Genomic DNA, 13,141 nt, shown 5'->3' with positions numbered 1-13,141 from the left:
TATGTGACGAGTGCTCCAGTGTATTACCATGTGTTGAGTGTAAGTGCAGATGCAATCAGAGTACACTGCTGGCCTGTCTGGGTCTTTCATTTTATTCCAACCAGGCCACGCTCAAACCAACTGTAGATTCAACATGGCTGACTCTGTGTAATGAATACCATAACCCCTATGTATTTATAGCCACCATGGATATAGGTGTGTACGAGTCGGGCTGTACTTGCAGGATACCGTGACATGTTCCATAGATCGCGTTACTGCTCCACCTGACACCTGCTTCTTTCAACCAGGCCAGCCAAATAAGCGACATTCACACTCAGGCAGACAGGGACGTATGGAGGCGGCCATGTTGGCTTCAGGCCCTCATATTGTGTTGATAAGCATCTCTTTGAGCTTGCTCTAGGTCAGATTTAATCATTTTACACAGCTTCAGGTCAGACTTTTTTAATATAGTTTAATGGGAGAATTCACATTTGTGAGACTTTCCTGTTAAATAGCAGCAGGAGTCATGACCTTGTCAAGGTCACACAGAGGTGAAGAGTTAGCAACAGGCTATAAGCATGTGTGAGACCATAAAGCATGCTATGCCTTTAAAATATTCACATTAGTCATTTGTTCAGTGGTTTTAATGCTTATGATTTCTGCTGAAATAATGCTGTAGAAGTGTTGAACAAATACATGTTTTACTTAAAACTGGGACCAGTTGTATTTTTCTCTTAGTGACACTCAGTGTGTATTTCTGCACTCCAAAAATCTCCATATTGTCATTTTTGTCTGTAATAAAAATGCAGTCCAGTCGGAACATTTCAGTTTGTTTCACATCTTTTATAATGTAATTACCTTGTTTCAAGATACAGCCACTAATTACTATACAATTCTTAAAAAGAAAAGAACTTCTGGATAGGAGTTAAAATATTCTCAGTATCTGTAGATTTTTTTTGGACACCTTTTTAAGAAACCTATTATAGGTAGTTAGCTAGTTAAGTTTTTTGCAGTGTCTGTTTGTGGAAAAGAACCAGGATAAACGATGTTTACACACAAACAAACAAAATCTATAGGGCCCATGCTGACTACAGTACAGTACATGTGACTAGTTGAGCTGTTAGCTCTTGCTAATATTTGTCATGTAGAGTAGTAACTCCTTTAGCTAACATGTTGATTAGTGGTTAGCCTGTGTACTTTGAGACTCCAGGCTCTTTCACAAGAGTTGAACATAAGCACACAGCCCCTTCCCCCTTCCTCTACTCACACACTCTGTTACTGGTTGCCTGCAGTTGTATGTGCAGACATGTGTGTACATTCTTGCCAGTGGAAACTCTGCTGGTTTTCTTTATGGAATTTGTTGACTCTGCAGAAGTCAGTAATCTGAGTGGTGTGCTGTAGCTGTGTCACACTGGCACCAGGTGCCCCCAACCCCTGCATATTGCCCCATCTATCATGAATCCTGGTCGGTAGAAGTTCTGTGAATTGTCTGCCCTTCTGTGTCAGGATGACTCTGTAAGGAAGTTCCTGTAGTTTGCAGATGTTCATAATTGCCAGCAATTCTCATGACTTTAAGAGTCTCCAGTCTAACTACTGTAGATGTACAGAGATGAAAATTTCAGTTTGAAAAACCTCAATACGTTTTGTCACCATCTTGAGTTAGTAGTACAGTTAGCGGCAGACCCTAGCCCCAGTTTGTTCCTCTCATGTATTACCATGAGCTTTGAAAAACCCAGAGGGCCTTTCTACAACAGTTGCCTCTGTTCTGGAGGTATTTCCTGAAGAAAAATATGAAACCAGTTTTTCAAGGTCCACCACTGTTTCCTAATGTGCTGAGAAAAAAAATGAAATGGTGATCTTATCATATCTTTAGTTATGTCTATTTATGTATTATTGTTATTATATATATTGCATTGTATTTGTATATATTTTCATTCACTATATTATTTACCTACTTTATAAATTTTATGATATTTGTCATACAAAAAGACACCCACACTCAGCCTTAATCACATGATCTCTTGACTATTGTTTGGCCTCTACATCATCTTTTGCCACTGCACCTGCTCAGTGATCTATTATGCATGTTTGTCCCAGAGGACGGACTACAGCTCGCCCGGTCTAAATAATTCAACCTTTATTTCCTTATTGGGTCCAAGATGGGAGGACGTCACTCCTCCACACAGCCGGAGTGGAGAACAGCTAAACCTGGACATGCTGACATCACTGGGTCAGGATGCAACTAGTGCTCAATAGCAGGAAGTTGGTTTAGATTACATGCTGGTCATGATGGTAGATTAATTCACTGGAAGAGTTTACGTTTAAATATCAGAAGCTTTGTTTTATATAATCTAATAGCCTGCATTGACCACAATGTTTAGGCCTAAACTGGTCGCCATGGCATCCCAGATTTGCCCCATGATGCTGTAACATGACCTTGCGTCGTGCTTTCTCCCAGGAGATTGCGTGATGGCTGCGGTGGTGGTGGTGATGTCATTGGCTCCTCTGCATGTGCATGTGACCGCACTGATCTGATGCTTCTGTAATCCCCCTGTGGGCACTTTATAGACATTCATGTCAGGACTGTACATTTGGAACTGTTGAAGCAGATGAAAGAGAATCTGCAGCATAGTCAAGACTTGATAGACTTGATATTGTGTTTAAAATGCACACATTTGAACAGATTTTATTATTATTATTATGAAACAGAAGAATGCTTTTACTTTGAAAAAACATTTGCAGTCTATAGCTGAATATAGTATGCTGAATCAGGGGGCTTCTGTTTTCAGTGTTGCATAATAAAGTCCAGATGATGTCGTGTTTCTTCGGGCTGCTCTAGTGTGGCAACCACTTTGATGGTTCCTCCATCCACCTCAGTTCAGTCAGCTCCTCGTGGGACTGTGATTAAGAAGTACATATGTGTGCTGCTGTGGCAGGATTATCTGACCACACACCCTCAGGGGTTAGACTGTATGCTGCGCTAATGTTGGGTCATCAATGCAGTGCGTCAAACATAAGCACTCATTGACTGTGTCCACACACACTTCAACACAGCACCAGAAATGCATGCTTGCAGTGACACCAACTCAGTAGCTCCTATTTTCTCACACACACATACACATACACACATATATATACATACACACACACCCCCACCCCCATTCATCCAAGCAAAGTAAAGCGCTGAGTGATAATCTGCAGCAGCCAGCTGTGTGTTACATCACCAACAGGCACACGGTCACAATTCAAAGAGATAAAGAAGCAGAGATCTCCCTGTAGCTATATTAAAATGTTCGACGCTGTAATGTGATTGTGTTGGTTTCCACGTTTTTTTTAGATTGGCAGAATAGATTTTGTTTCCATTCTGTGTGTTCAAGGGATCACACAAGGCTAAAAATGAAACTGATTGTTGTTCATGTTGGTGAGAGTTATCTTATTATGCACTCCACAGTTCAGCCAGCTGTTTATTCATCAGTGCATTGAGTAGTCCTGGAGTCGTGTTGTCACCATGAAGTCAGGAAGTCTGGTCTTGGAAAGTGCATATGTGCAAAAATCTGTATTGAGTCTTTTGTGGCTCCAGAAGGAGCTGATAAATTACCTCAAGTGATGTCACTTGAGTCAGTGTCAGGGCTGAAGACTGCAGCTTTTAGGGTTTACCAGACCTCTGTAACCCGTTCTACATGTCTGCTTGATGCTAGAGGCTCAAGGCTACAATAGCCACTACTAGCATAACACACCCCAAAATCTTCAACCAAACTTTTGGTGATCGAAATGCATTGTGGGTAATGTAGGTTCCAGCTTTCGACAAAGAAGAAAAGGATCTATGAAATAAGAAAAATGACAACTTAACTGAAAAAAAATGTTGTTCGCATTAGCAGTAACTCAATACAGTTCTTGACTCGTCTGTAGGGGAGTGAACAGTAAACAGCCAGACTTATCTCAATGACATACAACTATAAACAGGAATACTGGATTACAAGCGTACTTTGTTTCTTGTGAACCCCTTTGTGTGTAATACACACGTTGAATTTTGCCCAGGAGTGGTGGACTTGAACAATGAAAATTACTATATAGAGAGGTTATTAACCAAAAAAGCCTAAAGAAACACCATATCACTAGCACTACTAGGTATTGGATAAGTAACAAGAGGGATGTCAGACCTCATGAAGTGATGGGAGGAGCCATAGGATGGGTTCACATTCATGTATCATGAAACCCTTCCTCCTCCTGTAGGCTCACCATCTTACCCCCATGTCCTGCCATTGCTCTGCATTATCACGCAACCTCCCTCCCTCCCTTTCTGCTGTCCTATTAAACAGATGGGTTCTTCCACCCGGCTTTCTGTATCCCTCACTCCCCCCTCTCCCCCTCTGTATCTCCCTCCCTCCCTCCCTCCCTCCCTCCCTCTTGCTCTCGCTCCATCACCCTAATGCTTTGTGGCAGTGTCGGCTGCTGTGTTTGCTCCTGCATGGGAGCCTGAAATAATCTGTTAGCCCGCATTCTCTCTCTCACTTTCATCCCCTTTTGTCTCATCCTTTATTCTTTCTTGTATTTTTCTCTTTGGCACCCATTGCATTTCAGATTTATAGAACAGTCATCAGTGAAATTTCACTGGACATGAACTCCTAAAAAAAATAAAAATTGGTGCTAAAATTGATTGTGATTATTAAATTAGTTGATTTTGCATTGAGTTAGGACACTTAGCATCAAGACTTTCCCTGTCTCAAATCATTTTCTAGTGATCTTCACACATTACCTCATTTATTTACCTTATCTATCCTCAACCAATGGAGAGACAGGGGTGAGACTGCCCTGAAGTCGCTAAATTGCATTTTGTTGTTTCTACCATTAAAATCTGTTGGCACATGAAACAAGCATCTGTTTTGTCAACAGAATTAGTTGGACTGGGGCTTGCTGCTGACAAAAGCTAGACCAAAGCTCTCTGTCATTCTTCTTTCCAACTTACATGCCATCAGTTTGAGGTGACGTTGATACGCAGCAGCCATTTGTGAAAATGAAATGCAAAAGGTATTGACTGTGATCATCTTTCTTCCAGTGTGGCCGAGAAGGGAGCCGAGGGCTGCAAAGATCTGATGGAGGCCTTTGCTGCTTGTGTGAAGAGTGCAGCTGAGGGGACGTCATGAGGAGTCGCCCTCCAACCTCATATGTAAGGATGTTATGTAATTTGCTGACTCATTCGTGGTCATAGAAAGTAGTTGTGCGCATTGTCCACTATGGCGCTGTTTCTGGAAAGAGATGTTGCTTTTTTTTAAATGTTTAAATGAGAGAGCGGGTCGTCTTCAGGTGAAGTCTATGTTGAACCACCATGTTTCTACAGCAGCCCAGAATGGACAAACAAACACTGGCTCTAGAAAGGGCCTTTAGCCTTTTTTCGCAGCCACCGTAGTTTCTCCTACACACAGGCCATTCTTATTCCCAGGTTGTCAGATGCGACTGGCAGTCAGTTAGTTGCAATCTACAACTTCACCACTAGATGCCACTAAATCCTACACACTGGTCCTTTAATGAATCTACACTGTAATGCTCGATTTAAAAAAATAAATAAATAATAATAATCATACCAGAACGACCCTGCAGGTACTCGCATAGTGATTGTATCTTATTATGTGTTACTGTGACCACAATCTTAAGAAAAGTATAATCCAACCAGCCCCACCTAACTGATTTGCATATTGAGATCTGACGGCAGAATTGACATAATGAGAAGGCTTATTATTAGCAGGTGCAACTGCAACAGTCATTTTCATCATCGATTAATCTGCTGATTACATTTTGAGTCCAGTGTGACATCTTCAAATGTCTGGAACCTGAGAATGTTATGCATTTTTGGTTGAAAATGACTAAAATGATTAATCTGTTATCAAAACAGCTGCTGCTTATTTTTCTGCAGATCTACTGCTCATATAATCCACTTTATACTTTCAGCCGTAATCCAGATCACACATCCAGATACAAACCACATGTTCATACCTGGTGTAAATGGGGCCTAATAGTGTCCATCTCTTCCAGGTCCACTGCACTGAGTCCTCCGAGTTCCCAGCATTCCCTTCTGCACAACAGCACTGGACTGAATGATGACAACGATGATGATGATGATGATGATGATGATCATGGCGTGTTGATTCGGGCTGAATTTGGGATCTGGCGGCAGTAACCACAGTTTCCTCTCCCCCACCCCCCTCTGTTTTAGGCTTATGTGGTGTCCCTCAGCTTTACCACCATTCCCCTTCTCCCTCTACAGCTGACATACAGCGCATCGACTTGTAGACAATTCCAGAGAGCTGATGGGCTGTGATGTAAATTGTCGAATACTTATAAATGGAAATAAAAGTATCAAATAATTGGTATAAAAACGAATTATGATCTTTGGCCTCTTTTGTTTCTCTTTTGGGGAAAGGGGAGCACCTGTTTTCTTGGTATATTAACACTGAATGTATGCAAAGTCGTGCCCAAAGTCACCAGTCACTACTAAAACATGTACCTGTCCTCCTATGAGCCTAAACGCACTCACTGTTTATCTACACTAGATTTACGTACATTCAGTTGTGCTCTGCAAGACTCATTCAGCTCTCATATCATTCTTATAATGTGGGAAACTTTCCAGATTCACCTATATTATCTGGTCAAATTCCCCGAGACAAATATTGAACATTTGCTTAAGAAGCTCTGTTCGTGTTTTCAACAATGGCCGAAACTTAGCACGGTCACTCTTTAAACCAGGGGTGTCAAACTGATCCGTGAAAGGGCCGGTGGGGCTGCAGGTTTTCATTCCAACCATGCAGCAGCACACCTGACTTGGTTCATTCAATCAACTGAACTGTCTTCACACAGTCAAAAACTTGCAGCCACACCCACGCTTTAATCAAGGGGGGCTGTTTTTGTTCCAATCAAGCAAGAGGACACCTGAAATGACTGTGTGAAGACAGTTCAGTTGATTGAATGAACCAGGAGTGCTGCTGCATGGTTGGAATGAAAACCTGCAGCCACACCGGCCCTTTCATGGATCAGTTTGACACCCCTGCTTTAAACTACAACGCCAACTTTCAGTTGTGCTGTTGCCTCGTGAAAATCGGAGAAAACTTTTATATTTTAGGCCTTGTGGATCTAAAATGAGTACGATGCACTTGGATTGCTTATTTTTCTCAAACTGTTTGTGGTGGACTGCTGAGGTGAAAATGTACTCAAACCTGATTGGCTCACAGAATTTGGGCCTCAGGGATGGGACTGCAGCTTGACCCTAATCATAGTTTCCCTTACATGCTTGGAGGTTGAAGGGAGGGGTGTTCAGTTGGTTGCAATCTGCAACTACGCCGCTAGATGTCATTGAATCCTACACAGTGGCCCTTTTAAGTTAATCACTACAAAATAACTGAGAAAACCAGGATTTTACAAGCTTTTACCATTAATTCCCAGCATTTGTGCAGTAACTATTAGTTTTGTTTTTTATTGTAGGGAAGCAACAGGTAACACTTTATTTGAAGGGGTTACAGGTATTGTCATTTGGTCAGTTAACCCTAACATAAAAATGTCATAAACATTCATAAAGACTCCTGCATGTTCTTGACAGCTGTCATGTAAGTCTTATGCACACCCATTCAAATGAAGTGGTACCAAACAGGACTATGAAGCCCCAAAACTAACTTGCTAACTATCTACTGCCCACCCCTGGCATCAAGTTGTTGATGATTAGTTACAGTTAGTTACAGTTACTTGATGGTATACCATTCTGTTTAATTTTACTTATGACTATAGTATGGTTTCACTGTACCATCACATGTTCACACATCTACTTAACCTTTTTGCACATACAAATAGGACTTAATGCACACTGCAAATCAGTCTGTTGTACAATGGGCAATAAAAGGAAATTCCACAGTGTGCCTTGACAGAAACACTGTTGAAAGGTGCTAAAATAAATACTTAATAAATACTGCAAGCAGCGTTGAGCAGGACCTCGCACTCCACGCAACTCGGGGCGTGTTGCGGCCGCATCACATGTGCGCAACACGTGTGGACCACGACATGAAAATGTCACGTAAATCGGCTCAAAATCGCCACGCAGAGCTTACTTCCTGTTGCCAGTAGGTGGCGCTATCTCTGTGTCTGAATATTGTCATGTAGACGTGTTCAGGGCGGGACTCTTATCAAACGTGAAGTTTGGTTGAGATCAGATAATGTACATTGAAGTCGTGCGGATGTGTTCAGGCTAGGACTGTTACAGAATATGTAAAGTTTAGTGGAGAATGGACATTGCACACTGAAGTTAAGTACCATCTGTTCATTGTGAATGGTCGAAATTCAACGCAACGCCACAGGCACGCCGTTTGACGGAATGTCTTAAATAACACAACTTTTAATCATGAATGTCTTTAGATTGTGCTGATTAATTTTGAAGCAGATCTGATAAATTCCCTGGGAGGAGTTTGTTCAAATACAACGGAAAAAAACGCTGAAAGTGCGAAGTGCCAGAAATGGTGCCACAGTTTGACATTCAGTTCAACCTGGCCAAATTTGATGGCACGCCACGGACACGCCCTTCAACGTACGTGTACAAATAGCACAACTTTTAATCAGCACTATACTGTAACTGTACTGACCAATTTTGAAGTAGAGCCGATGAATTCCCTAGGAGGAGGAGTTCAAATAGAACACAAAAAATCTAAGAAAGTGACAGAAAAATTCAAAATTGCTGACTTTGATGCCACGCCATGGACATGCCTTTTAATGTACATGCACAAATAGCACAACTTTTAATCAGCAACATTTCCTAGCTGTACTGACCACTTTTGAAGTAGATCCGATGAATTCCCTAGGAGGAGTTCGTTCAAATACAACGCAAAAAATCTCAGAAAAAGGCTGTGAAATTCAACGTGGCCAGCTTTGATGGCATGCCACGGACACACCCTTCAACGTACATGCACAAATAGCACAACTTTTAATTAGCACCATTTTTTGACTGTACTGACCAATTTTGAAGTAGATCCGATAAATTCCCTAGGAGGAGTTCATTCAAATACAAGGCAAAAAATTCACTGAAAATGAGCACGGAATTCAAAATGGCCAACTTTGACAGCACGCCACGGACACGCCCTTCAACGTACATGCACAAATAGCACAACTTTTAATTAGCACCATTTTTTGACTGTACTGACCAATTTTGAAGTAGATCCGATAAATTCCCTAGGAGGAGTTCATTCAAATACAAGGCAAAAAATTCACTGAAAATGAGCACGGAATTCAAAATGGCCAACTTTGACAGCATGCCACGGACACGCCCTTCAATGTACATGCACAAATAACAACTTTTAATCAGCACCATACTTTGACTGTACAGACCATTTTGAAGCAGATCCGTGATCCCTAGGAGTTCGTTCAAATACAACAGTTGAGTGAAAATCAAAATCAAAATGGCCGACTTCCCGTGGGGTTTGGAGTGTAGGTCCTAGAGGCTTTTTTGTACGTCTCGGCACGTTGCACGTGCCTACCGAGTTTGGTACATATCAGTGAAACGTGGCGCCGGGGCTGCTGTTTTCTTATTCTGTAGGGGGTGCTGCAAACACGACAAACACGATTTTTGTAAAAGAAAAAAAATTATAGGCAGAAGTGGGTGGGGCCTATATAGGAAGATTCAGCTCCATTCACCGAACGCGTGGATACAAGGTTTTTGAATGAGCGACAAACTATTTTTATGATAATAGCACCACCTAGCGGCCGACCTGAAAGTGCTACATAGAATATAAAATTTTTCACGAGGCCTGACCACTTTGCCAAATAAAATTGAGTTTTCGTATATGTTCAGGGAGGCAAAAACGCAGTCGAAGTAGCCTAAAAATAATAATGATAGGTAAGAAATCGATCAAAAACAATAGGGACCTCCAGCGGTCGCTGGCTCGGTCCCTAAATAAACAGAAGCAAAGCTCTGGCCACACACACAAACATACACTCACAAGCAGACATCAATACTGTCAGCTGTCTGTCTGGCTGTCCTAATCCAGCCCCAGAGGGTGAATTCGAACTCTTTTTGGCATCAGACCCTCACATTCCCAGAGCCTGCAGTCTGGCCCTCCCTGTCAGAGGTGTCATTTAAAGCGACTATATGCATGTTTGTAATACTTACTTATTCTCAGGTCACTTACACTGCAGGTCTTTTTCGTTTTCCCCCAATTCTGTGTGCCTTCAGTTCTTTACAACCTTAACCAACAGTGAACACAAGAGGGAGCTCCACCTACAGCTCTCACTGTGTATTAGGTTTTTTTTATTGTGTAATAGACCTTTTCACAGCTGCTTATTTGACATGCAATAGTAGGGTAAACACAAGTACCAATAATACTAATTAAGGTCAAACAGAGTAGGGGTACTGCTATTGTGTGTTTTTGCTCACTGGAAGGGCTCTGCTACTCTAAATGGAATGGAACTTTAATCAGTATCGTTGGTAACACCTGTGTTTACCCTATTTCGTGTCAAAATGGCTGCAGTGAAAAAGTCCTATTATACAGTTGTAATGACTTTCATTGCACAACATGTGACCTGTATGGTATCCCATTATCCCAGCTGTGCATGCGTGTACACAGCATATATGACCTGTGTAAACAGGCGTGCTGTGTTTCCAGGAATTTACCCTGGTATCAACATGTGAAGGAACACATACACACACATACACGCTCAGACATGCACATACTTGTGAGGACACGTTGACTAAGGACAATTAAATTCAACCACAGATTGCAATCTTTAGGCATATCTTTTGGAACTGTTGAACACAGAAATGGTTAACATCAATTATTCATTTATACACACACACTTCATACAATAGTGTACATGGCAGCACGTGTTGCAGTTACATGAACACAGTGACAAACTGCACTGCTCTGCATTTGACATAAGATACACCATTCCCAACCACTTCAGAGAGTGTCAAGCTAAATGCCTGAGGAAGATTCCACTGAGGGGGGAGAATTTCTGCCTGAGTCTGCAGAGAAGGGCCTAAAGGGTAAGGGGTAAGGGGAGGTACAGCAGTGTGTGTTTAACTGTGTGTGTGTGTGTGTGTGTGTGTGTGTGTGTGTGTGTGTGTGTGTGTGTGTGTGGGTGTGTGTAAGAGGCAAGTGTTGGGTGGAAGTTCATGCACAAATAAAAACTATATTACAATATAATGCAATAAGTTATTTTAACATAAACAAATTGTTGAAACGGATAACTCAATTTTGTAAGTTAGGGTTAAACCACTACTTAATCATTCTTGATTAAGTAGTTTTTATGGTATTTTGTTTTCACAGTACAAACAAAAATCACAAAATTAATTCAGTCTGACCTAAATCCACAAAAGCTACTTGATCAAGAATGTTTTTTTAACTCACAAAATTGTGTTAACTTTTTCAGTGTAATCAGTTTCAACAAATAATTGAGTTAAATTAACTTATCTGGTTTTACCGTGTAATGAGAGCTGTGTATTGGACATTAAGCTATTTCCCACCAATTCTAATTCCCAGAAACACTTTACAATACTTTCTTAGATTATGAAGCAGCATAAATAAATACATAATAAATAATTGATAGTATAACCTATTTGACCCCCAAACATGCTGTCGCAAGTTGAACCATCATACCTACTGACCAAAAACCCATCATTTCCTTCATTCACACTCAGCAGATTACCAACAGTGACCCATTTTGAAACCAGAAACATGTCTCATTATCTTGACACCTGACAAATGCAAGGGCCCTTCTGCCACAGCAACCAGGGGACCAAAAGCCTTTTCAGGAACTCAGGAGCTAAACTTGATTGTTTCAACCACAGGAACTTCACAATAGTTCCAGGTGGTTAAAAAAAAGCTTCAACTTATTTTTCACAGTTTCTGCCATCTTTGTCAATTACTGGAGCCAGAATATCTAGTGAATAACACTGATTATCTGGTTATCATGGTACCTGTCAGTGGAGAGAGAAGGCTGGCCTGTGTGGTCCTATCCAACAGACGAGCTACTGTAGCTCAGACTGCTGAAACAGTTAATGCTGGTTCTGATAGAAAGGTGTCAGAACACATGGTGCATCACAGTTTGTTGGTATGAGGCTGCAGAACATTCTGACCACCAGGGTGCTCAGTGGGTCACAATGTTATGGCTGTTTGGCGTATATCCATATACACACACTCCCCTATAATTATTCAATGCACAGACAATAAATATAAAACTAAAATGTTTCCATCCCTCTAATCAACCTTTATCATCTTCCAGCCTTCACCCAGACTTAAAGTATTCCACCCAGTTTATTGCTCTTTATTCCTATTAACGTCCTTTTCGAGATCCCACTAACGCTTCCAAAATGTTTAATTGTTGTGTCTTTGTAGCTCAGATATGTTCCTTCAACATCATCCCTTAAATCACCTAGCATTATAGTCAAAGGACAACTATAAGAATTTGAGTTATAGGCAGAGATCAGAGGGCAGCATTTTATTGTTGAAGCTGTGAATGAAGCAGCAGATAATAACAATGAAAAATGATTGGTCATTATTGTTGAACTGCATCATATTTACAATACAGACTAAATAAACTCCTACTATGATTCACTACATCACCATCTAATGACTAGCATAAAGGCATAACAGCACCATCCTGTGGTTAAAAAATGCACTACCACAACTTTACTGGTTAATCTGTACAAAACCTTTAGAGATTTTAGTAGCATGTCTCTTGAATTCATTCTATAAGTGTGTAAACCATCCCCAGACATTTTGTGTTAATAACGTGATTCTTTAAGAAACATTTTGGAATGTATGGAGGGAGGTGTTGAATGTCCATCACCCTGGACAACAAGAAAAACTATATTTCTGTGACATAAAACCGTGTTTATGTCTTGTGACTTTTCTTTCATCTTGGCTTCTTTGTGTAGGAAACACAATCATAAACTCAGATAAACTCACAGGAATGGATTTACATACTCACACGCAGCACAATCAGATAATCTGAACTACGTCGACCTGACTGCATCAACAGATTAAGATTAAAAGGGATTAAGATTTTAGAGTCAACGTCATTCCGATATCACAATGTGAACCTTAATCACAGCACACCGTGATGCAGCGCAAGTGCAGATTATGATCTGCCCCAGGGGTCAGTGCTGTACAGTGGCAGTTAAGTGTTTTATAAT

The sequence above is a fragment of the Dicentrarchus labrax genome, unplaced genomic scaffold (assembly GCF_905237075.1).
Source record: "Dicentrarchus labrax unplaced genomic scaffold, dlabrax2021, whole genome shotgun sequence".
Lineage (NCBI taxonomy): Eukaryota > Metazoa > Chordata > Actinopteri > Moronidae > Dicentrarchus > Dicentrarchus labrax.
This window is presented reverse-complemented; position numbering follows the sequence as displayed.